This window comes from Gastrolobium bilobum, unplaced genomic scaffold (genome assembly GCF_033153095.1).
Source record: "Gastrolobium bilobum isolate Gb01-03AN ecotype WA unplaced genomic scaffold, APGP_CSIRO_Gbil_v1 utg1076, whole genome shotgun sequence".
NCBI lineage: Eukaryota > Viridiplantae > Streptophyta > Magnoliopsida > Fabales > Fabaceae > Gastrolobium > Gastrolobium bilobum.
Window position 1 is genome coordinate 672,205 of NW_026899578.1, and position 16,814 is coordinate 689,018.

The window sequence follows — 16,814 nt, forward strand, 5'->3', positions numbered from 1 at the left end:
AGTGGAACTGATTGTGGTAGCTAGCTAGCTTTCTGTTCTCTAATGTAGTAATAGTTTCTTTGATGGAGCTGGAACAATGCATGTTGCTTATACTAACATAAAAAATATATATTATCGATGAATGATTATTATTTTAAACATTAAATAAATAAAAAATTTGTAGTATGAAAGGAGGAGGGTGACTATTCTATTAGTGCCGTAGGAAAGTGTCCATTTATATAAAATTTATTTTGCTAATGAAAAGTCTTATAAAATCGATCAATATAAATTATATAATGTTTAATCTTAAATGATGCCAAATTCAAAATTAAATAATATGTATATTCTTTTAGCAGAGTAAGAGGACAAATTCGTTGCGTGTTATGTCATTGTGTGCAAGTATTTATAAATATTCTTTTGAATTCCGTCGTGACTTTGATAACAAAATTAATTTATATAAAGTAATATTTTGGTTCTTTCGTTTAATTTGTTTGTGTGTAAGAGGGATCGAGTAGCATAAAAAAAGGTTCATTTTCTTCATCGCTTTAAAAAAATTATGTCAACGTACGTACAGCTAGACCATGTTTTATAACTCGTATTTGGAAAAGGATGACGCCACTAAGTATGTCATTGGTTTAATTTTTTATTGATAATTTTATCAAAACATTATAAAAAACTATTCTTAAAATAAATTAGTAAAAGGACATGCATAAGAAATGAATATTCTCATATATAAAATAAGGTCATATGAGAGGATTTTAATCCTTTAAATACAAATCAAAGTTATTATTTTTTTTATCCTTTTATATATCTTAATGTATTTTGCAATCACCATTAATTTATATTTAGATGGCTGAGATCCCTTCACATGATCTAATATCATATATATAAGAGTATAGATTTCTGAATTTACTGCATGTGGTCCAGCTAGCTCGGCGTTAGCAAAAAGTTCAAATCTCCATGACAGCTATATAAACCATGTATAATAGACCTTCTTATGAATACATAATTTCGACGTCTATTTCCACCATTTCTATTTTTTTTAATTTTGATGTATGAGGCCTGCATTTGACGTTATGATCACAATCTCAAGCTCTGAACCAGCAAAAACTATATTAGCGCACGAGATGAATATTATATATAACTAGGTATAAGATAAGTTAAACAATATAGTATTCCCCTTCGGGTTGGGTAAAAAACTACGTTTTAAATTATAATGTTGGCGGCCATGGACTAAAGTATTTATCATTTTGTTTTTATGTACTTATTTGACATATGAGAACTTTTTCCAAACTTTAGCATTCAAGGGCATAATTTGATTCCTATGAACCGGTTTTCATTGGCGCAATACGCTTGAGTCAGCCTAACAAAGTTCATTAAAGGGTCACATCCTTATTTTCTCATAGCAAACATATGGATCTCAGGGCAGAAGATCTCACACTTCTCTGCACAACTCACTACACCTATATAGTAGAACATGTCCTCACACACATACAGAGATATAGGGCAAAACAATGGCTATCCTTCCTATAATATTTTCTATTTATATATACTCATTCTTATCATCGTAGGCGGAATTTACAATTCTTAACTTTCACCGTCAAATATAGAGCCATTATGCCCTTTACATATTCCTTTTCTTCTCATGCCATATCTGAAATAGCACTCAAAATGACTCTCGGAGAGTCTTGATCTGAATCACAGTCTCTTGAAATACCCATATAATAGTAATACATTTCATCGAACTGTAAGAAATACGTTGTTTAGCCATACATGCGGTCATTACCCCCTCATTTGACTTAACTTTCTTTATCACTTACCCCCCACTTATGGGGTAAATTATAAAAAAACTTTAAATCACGGGAATAAATGATTCAAAATTTTGGAAAGAGAATAAATGATTATGAGAAAAGTTACAAGATTTTTTTTTTGAAGTTTTTCTTTTTATCTTCTACACACATAAAAGTGTGTGCTGCCCATATAAAGAAAAAGAGAAAAATAAAATAAAATATAAGTCCCACCTACACAGATCCCAAATATAAAATAGTCAATAATCTGCCAATGTTTTAAGAAAACTGTTTTCTCACTTTCTAACTTCTAGACCACATTTTATTGGTTTTACTTTTTTTTTTTCTTTTAAATGTTATTTCAAACATGGTTCTCATATTTAAAATAGTGAAAGGAAACAAAGAATCTCACATCTGTCCAAAGTTGGCATAGATTATCAACGTAACTCTAAAAAGAAAAAAACAATGCAATATAACGTAGGTTCCAAACACTCCGTACTATCATAATATTCAAAGACAGAAGTAGACTTTGATGAAACTTCAAATGGAAGAACTCAAAAAGGTGCCTGTGGGGGACTCATCAGGAATGAAAGAGGAGATTGGGTAGGTGGCTACACCAGTAACCTTGGGTATTTGAATCCTTTAGAGGCTGAACTACAAGGCCTCCTAACGGGGATGGAGTTCCCGTGGAATATTGGCATTCGAAAATTAATAATAGAGGGTGATGCAGCTAATGCTGTTGAGATGCTGCAAGAAAATGCAACAGATGATAGAGACTCAGCCACAGTAACTGAAATCATGGGGTGGACTCAAAAGCAGTGGGATGTCATTGCCTCACTGGTGCCGCGTTAAGCGAATAAATGTGATCATTGGCTAGCTCAGTTTGCGACTCATCTAGAACCTGGTTTGCATCGTCTTGATGATAGGCCACCAAATGGTGTGACGAAACTCATCTTAGATGATCGAATTCATGTTAAAATTACGTAGTTTCTTATTTTTTTAGGTAGATAATCTAGAGGTATCCTCACACAACTTCCTTCATCCATCTTATCCTCGGAGTATTGCGCCTAAGGCTAGATCCTCCTTGGAACAGATGGTGCATTGAATTAATCATTGATATCGGAGGAAGTGTGAGACTAATCCTCCTTCGAGAGTTGTGTCTTTCCTGCGGAAGAACATCTTCACTAAATTTGCAGTCCCAAGAGCTATCATCAGTGACGGAGGGACCCACTTTTGCAATAAACAGTTTGAGAGTATGCTCACGAAGTATGGAGTCACACACAAAGTAGCTACACCGTATCATCCTCAGAAAAGCGAGCAAATTGAGATCTCTAATAGAGAGCTGAAAAGAATCTTAGAGAAGACTGTGGGAAGCTCCAGAAAAGATTGGGCAAAGAAACTTGAAGATGCACTCTGAGCATACAGAACAACCTTCAAGACTCCTATAAGTATGTCACCATTCCAACTGGTATACGGTAAGTCTTGTCATCTCTCGGTTGAATTAGAGCATAAAACAATGTGGGCAATAAAGTTTATAAATTTTGAACCAACTAAGGCTAATGAAAAGAGATTATTGCAATTACATGAGTTGGATGAGTTCAGGTTAGCTGCTTACGAGAATGCAAGGATATACAAGGAGAAAACAAAGAAGTGACATGACAAGAAAATAATTCCAAAGGAATTTGAGCCAGGACAACAGGTATTATTGTACAACTCACGTCTGAGGTTGTTCCCAGGTAAGCTCAAGTCTCGTTGGTCAGGTTCGTTTGTGGTTAAAAAGGTATTTCCTTACGGAACAGTGGAAATTTCTCCTCTTGATGCCAACAACCCTTTCAAGGTTAATGGCTGTAGGTTGAAATAATATCACGGAGGAAAAGTTAACAAGGATAAGGTATCTGTCCCGTTAGCTTCACTGATACTTAAAAACTTGTCAAAGTCAAGCTAATGACGTTAAACAAGCGCTTGTTGGGAGGCAACCCAACAGATTTATGCTTTTATTTTATTTTGTTACATTTAGTTTTTGTTTTTGTTTATTTTATTTTAGTTTTAACTTTTTATCCATGGTGATGTATATTTGATGAATTTCTTATGCTACTGCTTGTTTTTATTATTATTATGTGCTCTTTGTTTCTGATGTGTAGTCCATTGTTGAGGACAACAAAATTCTAAATCAAGAAATGAGGAGCACCAATATACAGTAGCAGAGTCAGATTTCCCTGTGAGGATGAGTAGAGCTTCAAATTTTTTTTCCAGATAAACAGGGAAACTTATTTTAAACTCTCCTCTTAATCTTAATTTTTTATTTTCTCCTCTTTATTTGATTTATTGATAATAATTGGATTATGCCAATGGAGAATTAGTCAGTGAAATTGATCTATTATATATATGATGACTTAGGATATATTTTATTTTTATGAGTAAGCATTGATTGAGTTAGTCTAAGAGTCAGCGAGAATAATAAAATTTCTGTATGAGTGATTGAGAAAGAGCATAATTTACTGAATTGCACACCTATAGCCGTTAAGTTTTGAGCCTAAACAGAAAATTCTTTCGGTGTGCACTTCTCTGTTGAAAATACTTCTAGAACTTGCTTTATTTCTCCTTGAAGTAGTTGTTTACATGCATGTTTGAAATGATTGAGGCATTTTTATTGTTCTAGCTACTTAACCAAAAAGCCAACCATTATGATATCCTTTGTGTAGTCCTTTGAGCCTAAGCCTGTTCTTTTCTTAATACCTGTTATTTTAATTAGTCACTCCACATACACATCTATCTTAAATAGGATTGGATTGTAGAAATTTTATGGTAGGGTGTAAACGTGAGTATTTCATCATGTAATTTTAAGTGGTGGAAAAGGAGGTTTGATGAGTTCAAAAAAAAAAACAAAGGTTGGAAAATGATGAAATTTTTTTTTATTGCTTCTATGCAAATAAAAGTGTTGAAAAAGGAAAAAGAAAAAGAAAAGTATTGGGTGTTGAAAAAGAAAAGCACAGAAAAATAAAAAAAAAATAATAAAATTAAAGTGCTGAAAAAGAAAAAGGAGAAAAGAGGGAAAAAAAAAGGATTATTAGTCTACGTGTTTACTCTTTACCATAATCTTTATGTGTTCGAATGCTTTAGATAATTCTCTCTTATTTATCCTTCCTTTAGCCAAGCCCTATTACAACCCAAATAAAGACCTCTTGATCTTTTATGCATGTTAATTAACTGTAGAGAGTGAGAATATGACCAAGATTATGGAAGTATTGATACAGTGAAAGGATGAGTGAAACACTTACCCCTTAGACAGATGAGTGATTAGTGATTTAATATTTATAGTGAGAGGTGTGTTGAAATTCAGTTAATATGTTTGATTGATAGATCTCATGCTTTGATTTTATAACTTGCTTGCTTCCAAGACTGCTTAGTTGGATGTTTGTTCTCAAACTTTGTTATCTTATACATAAGTCTGATCATTTTTAGATTGATATACTATGTGAATGTGACGTTGAGCATGATTTTTGAACTTTTGCATATATCCCATGTTCTTAATTTGATTCATTGCTGAGGACAGCAATGAGTAAATCTGGAAATGTTTGATAAGTGTCAAAGACACTATGTTTTTAATATCAAATATAATTCAAATACGAACTAATATAATTAAAAATATGGTGTTAATTAATAAAATCTTAAAGAATATTAAAATGCCAACAACTAGATAAGATTCTAATCTTTATTATTGTTTCGGGTTGTTTCACACTAGAAGAATAAATCCCTGATATCTGATATGATCTGATCTGATGAGAAGCTAGTTAGCATTGGATAAATATAAAGAAAATCAAGAAAATAAAGATTTAATGAAGATTTGGTCGTCCATGCCCTACTGCTCGCTTCAGCGAGAAGCTCGCTCTGTTGCTTGCTTTAGCGAGCACAACAGCGAGCTCCTCGGCGAGCTTGCCCAAAAATAAAAGCCCAATTTTAAGTCTTTAAATACAAACACGATGAAGCCTTCAGGACGGACATTCAGAAAAAGGAAGAAAGGCGAGCTCGGAGACGAACGCGCAAGCGGAGGAGACATTCTGGAGCGGAATTCCAGTAGAGGAGAAGGAGATTGAAGTTTCATTACTGATCATCAACCAAGTTTTATCATGAACCCTTTTTATCTTTCATCATTTTATTCTGAATTTATGAATATGTTAGGCTAAATTTATTTATGTAGTTAGGATTAAAGGTTCGATGTGAATCCTAGTTATGGTTTAATTTGGTTTCTTTAATAAATTGTTTTAGTTATTTGTGTTTTACCTTGCATGAATTTCCATATCCTTGTATGAATTGACCACTCTTATAGAGATTTGGGGGTTAGGGCTGGCAATAGACTTATTGGGATTTTAATCCTGACAGGGGTAAAATACCAATTCTTGCATGATCTAGACATAGGGTTGCTTGAGTTGTAAACTTCATAATTCATTGTGCCTAATTAGGGGTGTTAATGGGTCGAGCCGAGCCGAGCCGAGCTTTGGTCTTAAAAGGCTAAGCCTGTGTTTAAATGTGTCAGCATGACCAAGCTTGTTACCTGTTATGAATATAATTTCAGCCTGTGGCCTGTCTTATTTACAAAAAATAAAAGTCTGGTTTAGCCTCTTAGCCTGTTTAAAACAAAATAAGACAACAAAAATTTATCCAAACAAAATATACAGTCAACACCATTAGTAATTCCATAAATATTCATAAATTTAATGTATATCCAAACAGCATAATATAAAACAAAATCATTCAAAAAGTCTATTTAATTAATAAAATGGGATGAAATGAATTGAGGAGAGAGAGAGAGTTATCACAAGTAGTATAAAAAATATAAAATAAAAATAAAAATTAATATATTAGGCTAGCCTGAAAGGCTCTAAGGTCTAGCTTTTAAATTGGAGCCTGAGGCCTTTTTATTAAACGAGCTTTTATACAAGTCCAAGCTTTGTTCCAACAATCAATTTTAGACACAAAAGCTCAGGTCTTCACGAGCCGAGCCAAAGGCCCCTGTAAGGCCCCTGGCTCGTTTAGCACCCCTATGCCTAATGCTTATTCTAAGAGGGATTACTAAGACATTAGGATTCTAATTAGAGTAAAGGGTTAAGGTCACTAAGACATTAGAATTTAACCAACTAATTTTTAGAAGATGAATTGTCTGAAATAGCTGAGATAATTTAATATTGAAATTAATTTAAACTACTCTAGGAGGATTTGAGGTGAAATAATTCCTAACTGCAGTTCCGTTTTTGATATTCTAAATTTAATTCTCAATTCTTGCGTTCTTGATAATTACTGCAATTAATTTCGTTTTATTTTAAATTCAAAAATTATTCTCAACAACCAAATCGAATTATCCAAATTAAAGAGAATAGTTATAATAGTACTTGGTGATTTAATCCTCGTGGAACGATACTCTTTCTCACTACTTTATTACTTAAAATGATCGGTATACTTACCGTAATCGCCACAAACCTCCAAAGAATTCCAAGAGTAAGCAACCTTGGAGGTTACATTTCTTATTTTTTAATCATAAATTAAAATTTATTAAAATAAAACCTTGCGGCATTTATAGTTTTGCTATTGGAAAAATATTTATGTTTTTGCTACAGTAGAACTAAAAGCTAACTCTGATATAAATAAAGTTAAAAACTTAGTAATTATCATAAATAGAAATAGGCTAAGAAAAATAAAGAAAAATTCTTAGGATTTGTCCAAAAAATCATATGGCTAAAAAAGTAAATAAATATATTTAAAAATTACAAAAATTAGAAATGAAAAAAGAATACCCATTATAAAAACACTTAAAAGAAGGTGACAAAATATCACAAATGTGAGATAAACACCATAGGGGAGAGAAATTTCTAGGCATTCGGACCATAATCTCAAGTTCAGGTTCATTTTGGGACCTATGTCTTTTCTCTCTTCCTTGTGGCCACGATCCACAAGAGAAAATTACAAGAGCCCACTACGAACTTATGTGGAGAAGGAAAAAAAAAAAATCCTCCTACGTCAATGATAGTATGTGATGAAATTACATACTTTTCATTTTAAAGAAAAATACATAAATATACTTGAACTAAAAATAAAAATTATTTTAAAATTTGTCCCCACTACAAATATGAAGATGATGCCTTCTGTGAAAAAAATAAAAGAAAGGACGAAATATTTTCCATGTGTATATCTTTATTTACATGGTCTAATATGATGTCATTCTTACAAGCTCAACAGATGAAAGATAAAAGTGAATAGAGTTCACGACTTCGTCCTGCCGATACTGTAAGGGGTTTGATTTTCTCATGTTAAATGAGAATTCAATTCTCATGTTATAGAGATAAAAAGCATGTGAGACTCAGGTGTTAGAAAAAATTATATGTAGGACCCATGTCAGCACGAAAATCGAAAAGTGTGTAGGAAAATTTGAATTCTCTTGTTAAATGAGAATTATAAAACCCATAGTGTAATTACGGTTTGACGCAAAATTTATCACTCGGTAGTCTTTCTTATTATTTTTTAACATGTCCATGTAGGGTCCAAAAACATATCATCTTCAGACTTCGTCAAATTCAACCTGCCGATATTGTTTCCACTCTTGATAATAAAATCTTAATTGTTATTGAGTTTCCTGATGATCTCATACGGCTGCATGCATAGGGACGTTTGGTACACGGGATTTTGAGGGATTTCTGGGAAACTAAATTTTTCTAAATTTTAAATTTTCAGTTATTATCATTAATTGAATGCAAAAATCATATTTTTGAAAATCGAGATTCCCGGACAAATAAAAATTTCTCCTGTACCAAACGCCCCCTAAATACTATAGGTGTTAGACTTCGCCACAATCTATCACCCTTGTTCAGTTAAAAATTACAAAGAGTTCTTCATACACACGCTTTTTATTTTAGACTTTCATCCATACAGGAACTCTTCCTTGAAATTGGCATGAGCATTTATTGTGTCATGCAACTATCATTTCCAAAATCTTAAACTAATTAAGCGAAGACACATGAAACAAATTTGGGTTTTATAAGAGTTATGTTGTAGGAAGAGTGATTGTGTTATGTTATAGAGATTCGTTTTGCGTGCCGAATTTTTTTTTTTTTGCTGCGGGCCCACAAAATATTGTGTGTGTAGGAAACTTTTTGTGGTCATGTTAAATGATAGATGATAAACCCAACAAATTTACTAGAAGACTGAGAACACAATTATCGAATTTTAGATCACGTGATATAGAAGCTTTGATTCTACAGTCATGCAACTAATTATCCCGAAAACTCAAGCTAGGTAAAAGGATATGAATGATTTTTATATTATATTTCTAAAAAATTGGACGCTTATATTGTTATACATCTTAAAGTAATGAACCGATCGTCAATGCCTCAACAGTGGACAGCTATGAAGCACCGACACTTCAAAAATCCTGACGTGTTATGTCCGACACTTTTCGACACTCATCGACACTTCGACACTTCCCGACACTCCAATACTCTGTTGCAAAATCTCAAAAAAGGTTCAAAGTTTACGTTGCATTGCATTTTGAGTTCCAACTATTAGATTCTTTATATTATGATTACCATTTTTTTGAGTTTAATATAAACATTTCGAATATCTTATGTTTCTTTGCAAAATTGATGGGTATTATAAATTTAACTTTATTTTTTTGTTAAATTATTGAATATTAAATATTACTTATACTACATAAATTAAAAATATTATATAATATCAAAATGTGTCCTAAAGTGTCGAAATTTAACATTTTTTAGACTCAACGTGTCAGAGTATCGTGTCGTGTTGTATCCCCTCGTGTCGGTGTCGGTGTAACATAGATACACAACATGAGTTGTGTGAAGACTGGAGAGTGGGCTAGCTGGTATTTTTCCTCTGTTGTGTAGCAGTTTCTTTTTCTTTTCCTTGTTAGAAATCAAATTTGATTTTGCAACTATCCACGGTCATCCTAGAAGAATCAAGAGTTGCCCAACCTGAGGATTTCTTGAAGTTATGAGTTTAATGGATGGTCAATGGCGGTTGGGAATTTATAGCTACAAAAGCAAGACAAATTCAAATTGTCAAAAGCAAGTCAAGGTGGTTAGCAACGTGGCTAGCATCAAACTTAGCAAAATAAACTTCTTGTTAAAAAGGAAAGCAAAAACCAAATTGATTTAGCATATGGTATGAGTGTGTAAGAGTGCAGTTAAAATAAAAGAGTGTGTGCAGTAATTGAAAATAAACAAAGAAGAGATAGAGTGCCGAAGCACTAGTTGTGAGAAAGAAAATTATTGTGTGTGAAGTGAGAGACAAAGTGTTGTAGCACTTAGGTGTAATAGAAAGAGAGAGTTATTTTGTAAGAAAAATTTAACCAGAGTGTTGTAACACTTGTATTTTGTTTTTTGTGAAACCTTATATAAATTAAAGTTATATTGTCCTTTCTATTATTCTACGTTCTTATATTTCCAACAACGGAAATAATAACATAGTGGCAACAACAGAAGCAAGAGTAATTGTATCATTAATTTAGTTAGGACACTCAAATAAGAAAAATAAAACGAAAATAATAACTCCAAGCTTACCTGCAGTTAGTTAGGCTTTTCATCCTTTTATGCTATTACAAGAGGAAAAAGAAAGGAAAAGAAGAAAACTCCTGACTAGCAGACATAATATATTAATATCAAGATAGTAAAAGCAACAAGATTTGGAACTTGAAAAATCAATATTAAAAACGTTTTATACTCAGGTTTTGTATTTCATTGACTAATCAAGCTTATGAGCCTCCAGTAAAATCAACACTTCAAGCAGAATTGTGCAAAATATTTTATACATATTTATTTAGGGAAATACTATATTTTACATGAGAGTAATATTCCCCATTTATTTATACATGTTAGCTAGAGCACAGAACTGCCACCTCAGATACTTCAACTAGTGATAATGGGAGTGCTAATATCACATAATAAGTAGAGTTTTTCTTGTCAGGCGGGTCCAAGGGGAAGTCCGTGGCGGGAGGCCACCACCATACTTCAACTAGTGATAATGGGAGTGCTAGTATCACATAATAAGTAGAGTTTTTTTTGTCAGGCAGGTCCAGGGGAAAGCCAGTGGCGAGGGGCCACCACCAATGAGCTAAGACTACTCCAAGTACACTAAGTGGATCCGACACCATGTCTCAACCCAAAACCTTGAGGCATTGGGTTCATGGGTCCTTCCACTTATATACTCTTCACTTAGCCTATTACCAACCAAAGTGGGACTCATCACACTTGAATATTCTAATAATTCTCACTCCCCTTTTTTCTTGGGAGAAACACGTGGGCAACATTATAATGAAGAAGGGATAGAATTTTATACAAGGGGATAGATACTACATAATCAAATGAATGGACTTTTCTTTTTTGATCCCAAAAAAAAAACGCCTTGGTCCATACGTAATTTTAACGTGAATTCGATCATCTAAGATGAGTTTCGTCACACCATTTGGTGGCCTATCAAGACGATGCAAACCAGGTTCTAGACTTGTAGATGAGTAGCAAACTGAGCTAGGCGCCAATGATCACATTTATTCGCTTAACGCGGCACCAGTGAGGCAATGACATCCCACTGCTTTTGAGTTCACCCCTTGATTTCAGTGAGGCAATGACATCTGACTGTTTTTCGTAAAAAAAATTTACGTCAAAATTTTTCGATTGAAACGTGTTTCGTCAAAATTTTGGAGACAAATATTTTCGTTGAAAGTTTTGACGGAATTTAGATTCTATCAATAATTTTGACTGAATTTTTTTTCGGTAAAAAAATTATGTTAGTGATTATGGCAAAATCTGGTTCCGTCTCTAATTTTATCTTTAGTTTTGACAGAATTTTTTTGACTTATATGATTTTCATGAAAAATTTCATCATTATTTTTGACGAAATATTTTTTGTCGATAAATTCTGTCGGTATTTGAGACTTTTCTAATAATGTTACATTTAAAAATAATTCACATTTATGTAGTTTTCACATTTTAATAATAATGGTAGATAAGTAATTTTTAATATTTTCCCCTTCAAATTGGAGGAACTTTAATTTTAGGAAGGAGGAGGGTTTTGGAGGGTTTAGTAAAAATCCTCAATGTCTTCCTCTCATTTTTTTAGACTCACAAATAAGGGAAGGACTTATTAAAACCCTCTATTTTCTTTCCTTCCCCTCCTAAATCCAACTCCTAAACAAAACCTAAGGTAGTGTTTGGTTGGGGAGAAATTTTTTAATACTAGGGAAATGTAAATACTAGGGATCTGGAGGAAAAATGAGTTAGATAGAAAAGTTGTAAAAAAGTTGTTTGATGGGGCAAAATTTTATCAGGAAAATTGAATTAAATTTCTAAATGTGTATTTAGTTGAAGATAAAATATTGATGAAAAAATTTAATGAAATTATAAAAATATCCTCGTAAAAACACATATAAAACATCCTTCGAACCACAATAAATAATGTGTCAAACGGCTTTCTTAACAGTGCCCTTCTCCAATTTATCCGATTTTGTTCTACAATTCCACATGGTCAAACAGCTTTCTCAACAGTGCCCTTCTCCAATTTTTTATCATCTTTCTCGTTTGCTAGCCAACGCTCTTAGATGGGAAAATCAACTCAAAACCTTCAACCAAACGTGATTATGACAGATATCCACATGCAATTAGCCATCAAAATTTACACTTCTCCCCGTCCAAACACTACCTAAAGATTCAAATACCCAAGGTCACTGGTGTAGCCACCTACCCAATCTCCTCTTTCATCCCTGATGAGTCCCCCAAAGCCGCCTTTTCGAGTTCTTCCATTTGAAGTTCCATCAAAGTCTGCTTCTGTCTTTCGATATTATGATAGTACGGAGTGTTTGGAACCTACATTTTGTTGCATTGTTTTTTATCTTTTTAGAGTTACTTTGATAATCTATGCCAACTTTACAACACGTGGACAGATGTGAGATTCTTTTTTTCCTTTCACTATTTTAAATATGAAAACCATGTTTGAAATATCATTTAAAAGAAATAAAAAAGTAAAACCAATAAAATGTGGTCTAGAAGTAAATTTGATAAATGTAAGAACCTGCACCGTTAATTAAGGAAATTAATTAATTAATTATGTGAAATTAGCAAATAATTCCATAATTGACCCTAATAATTATTATGAGGCTTTATTAATTATAATAAGTGAGTAAGAATGCTGAAAGTCGTTTTTCGGAAGAAAAGTGCAGATACCGGTTCTGCTAGTCGGTATAAATGCGTACCGAAAAAGTATCCCGGAAAATTGTAATAATTGCATGAAAATTACTAGGATAATATGTAAGACTTTTAAAACGAGTTTCAAGTCAAAATAATGAGAACTGGTGCCGGAAACTGGCACTGGCTATGAAAAGCGCGTACCGAAAAGGTGCTCCAAAAATTATAAGAAAAATATGATAATTCTTGTAAAATTGAGTAGGTTAAGAATCCTAAGTTTGGGATTAAAATGCTAAGCGTAGCAATTAAAGTTAATACTGTGTGTGAATTGGTTATGTGGCTATAAATAAGCTTGGCACATGATCCTAGGTCATTTTCTTGCCTTGCTACGTGAGAGTTTTCTAAAGAGAGGAGCCAGCCACCTTGCCATCCTCTTACACCACCATTTCTTCATAGAAAATCCTCAAAGTAACCACCTTTCTCCATTTTTACTTCATCAAAACACCATGGTTGTGTGTGGGTGAACCTTGGGTGGGAGGAAAGCTCTTAGTTTCTGAGTGTAAGCTTCTGAGTTGCTTTGTTTGGGACTGAGTTGGGAGATACCTTGATAGAGGCCTTGTTCTTGTCTTTTGGTGCCAAGGAGTGATCTTTTGACTTAAAGAACTTACCTTGTGTGGTGATTTTCGTGCATCACTAAGGCAGAGGCTTGGGGCACGTCATTGAGCATCTAAGGCTCTTCTTTTTCTGAGTTTAAGGACCCCATAGGTATACCTTGAACCTTTCCTTTGATTTTTCATGAAAATGGCTTGTTTTGGTCATGAAAAGAGATAACTTTGATTAATCATGTTAAAGGTTGTTAATTTATGTTTAATAAGTAGTATTGAACATTTGTTTTGGGCTAAAAATGAACCTTGGACCTTGGGGAAGCCATGGAGGCTCAGTTTATGCAGAAAAATTCTGCAGAAAACTGTTCTGCCCGCGTGATAATCGATTACTTTTGGTTGGTAATCGATTACCATGTGCAGTAATCGATTACCTATGTTTTGGTAATCGATTATCTAGTTCAGTAATCGATTACCATGTCTGGGTAATCGATTACCACTTGTGAAAAATGACCAGAAACCAGTTTTAATGTGTGGGAAAGTCCCCATTTGGGCATGATGGCCAAAGAGGTTTGTGTTACTGTTGGGAAACAGTGATACCTTTAATTGTGGGACTTAATTCTTGATAATTATGATCTAGAAAAGACGTAATCGAATAAGGAGATGTTGTCATAATGAAATGAACCTTTAAAGTATGGTTATTGATGATATTTCTCATATAAACAGATTGTGATTGTGTTGTTTGTGGGTCTTGAGCTTGTGCGGACTCTTGGTATTGGATAGCTAGTTTACAAGGTAAGCTTTCGTGTCCTCGGTTTAGCCATGTTGTGGTTCCACCATGTCCCATGGGGGTAAGATTATATGCATGCTGTGTTACATGCTTTGAATAATTGAAATGCTGTTGAGCTTTATGTGTAATGGCTTTTAATATGCATGTGTTGTTCCATCTTGACGGTAAGCCTGAGTATGTGGCGTCATACAAGACGGTGATACGGGGTGGATGCAAGTGGCGTCTTGCACTATGTGTGAGTATTAGACGTATATAAATCCTGCATTTCTCTGGCCAATAGAATATTATTTGACACACATGACATGATTATCTGTTGCATTGCACTGATTTAGAACTGATGATGATAAACTGCTTTTGAACTTATATTGCACATGTAAGTGAGCTTGGGGTGGAAGATCCTTGAGGACTCACTGTCTTACTGAGATTTCTAGTTTAGAGATCCTACCCCACGTTTGGGGAATGCTTATTTCAGTATCAGGTAGTATGGGGGCCGATGCCTCAGGCGGCAGGAGGCCGGAGCTTAGCTGATTTATGTTATTACTACTTATTTGCTAGCATGACTGGACTAGTTGCTGTTTATGTTTTCCGCATTGAGATTATGTTATTATGTTGAGACTGATGTTGGGCTTTGTTGCCTTATTTGTGTGAGCATGGGGATTGTCCATGTCACTTGTTGTTAGTACTTTTAGTTGGAGTTGTATAACCTGATAGTGGTCTGGTCTACTTAATGTAGTTCCATGACTAGAGACTCACATTTATGTTATTTATATTTTGAGGTATTACAATTAGCTGTTTTATTGCAATTTATATACAGGCGGTGTTTTATTAATTGATTAATAAGCAAGTTGGTAATGATAACGACATCATAATTGAAAAGAAAAAGATATTCCGCAATTTTAATTAAGCGCCGCTTAATACGATATTATGATAACATTACTGGATATATACGAGGTGTTACAATAAATAAATTTGCTTGGTCGGAAGAAAAAGAAAAAGAGGAGAATGAAACAGTACTGACACTGCCAAAATCAAAGATAAAACCCCAAAGAAATTTCATATTGGATGAAACAATGACAACAAAGAAAAAGCATATAGCAACTGAAGAAAAGAAAGTTGAAGGCATATTCTTTACAAATGTTAATGACTCAGAAGAGTAGACAGTTCAAGATAGAAATGATCAAACTCCTTCCCAAGTCCTACTCCAACAACTCCTGCATCTACAGCATCAACAGGAAGAAGCAACAACAACAAAGAATTTGAAACTCTAGAAGTAAAGCCAAGGAGCCGTAGCAACAAGTCAGGGGGAGTATCAACAAAGAAAAAATGCAAAGGTAAAATGGTTCTAGTAACAGAAAATCAATCTTTCGTTAATGTGGCAGAAAAGCAAAAGAAAGAAGATATAATGAAAAGTGAGCAAAGTGAAAAACCAAGGATTACTTGGTCAAATTTAGCAGAGATCATGTATGTACCGGAGATGCCACAAACACCGATAAAGATTGTTTATCTTCCACCAGTCCCGAAGCCACCGGACAAATGTGTTCCATAAAATATGATTGGCATGTAAAGTCAAATTTGAGGGGGAGTGTTAGAAATCAAATTTAGACTTTGCCATATTATCTCTAATCTCCATCATGCTAGAAGTATTTAAAATATCGTGGAAGTCAAAAGTTGTAGAAGAATATGGATGCTTGTGGAAACCTATGGAAAATTAAAGACTCTAGAAGAAGATAAGTTGTAATATTATCCAAATATGTTGTCAAGTTTATCCTTAGAAACATTATGAAGCCTTATATATATATATATATATATATATATATATATATATATATAATTTGGAGATTGAAGTGGTCAAAGGTGTTGAACAATTTGTGGCTATTATAAGTTGTCAAAACCAATTTGAAGACTACAAAGTTGCAAGAATAGTCAAAGATCGTGGCTAGCGGTTGTAATAGGTTGTCAAGTTCAAGTTAAACTCTTTCATGTACACACACACACACACACACACACACATATATATATATATAGTATGTTAGGCATTAGATGAAAGAATAGAAAGTTAGAAAGTGTGTAAAAGTGTGAGAAAATAAAGTGTTGAAACATTTGTGAGAGAAAAAGAAAGAGATTTCTGATAAACATAAATAGAGAATAGTGTTGTAATACTTGTGTTACGTCTCTCTAAAAGTTTGATATAATAATATTGCTCTTCGTTATTGTATTTCCAACAAGTGGTATCAGAGTATACCATTATATTTCCAATATTCCTTCTCTCTGCATGTTGCTTTTTGTTCAGTGATGTGTGTCCAATTCACTATGTATTACGGGTCAAATTTAGCACTTAATTGATCTAAATTCAACCAAAACACATGAAAGATGTGATTTAACTATTAATTCTTTTTCAGGAATACTTTCATGAAATTATTATGTTATGTAGGAAATTTTCTCGTTAAAGAATACCAATTGGAAAGACAAAGTC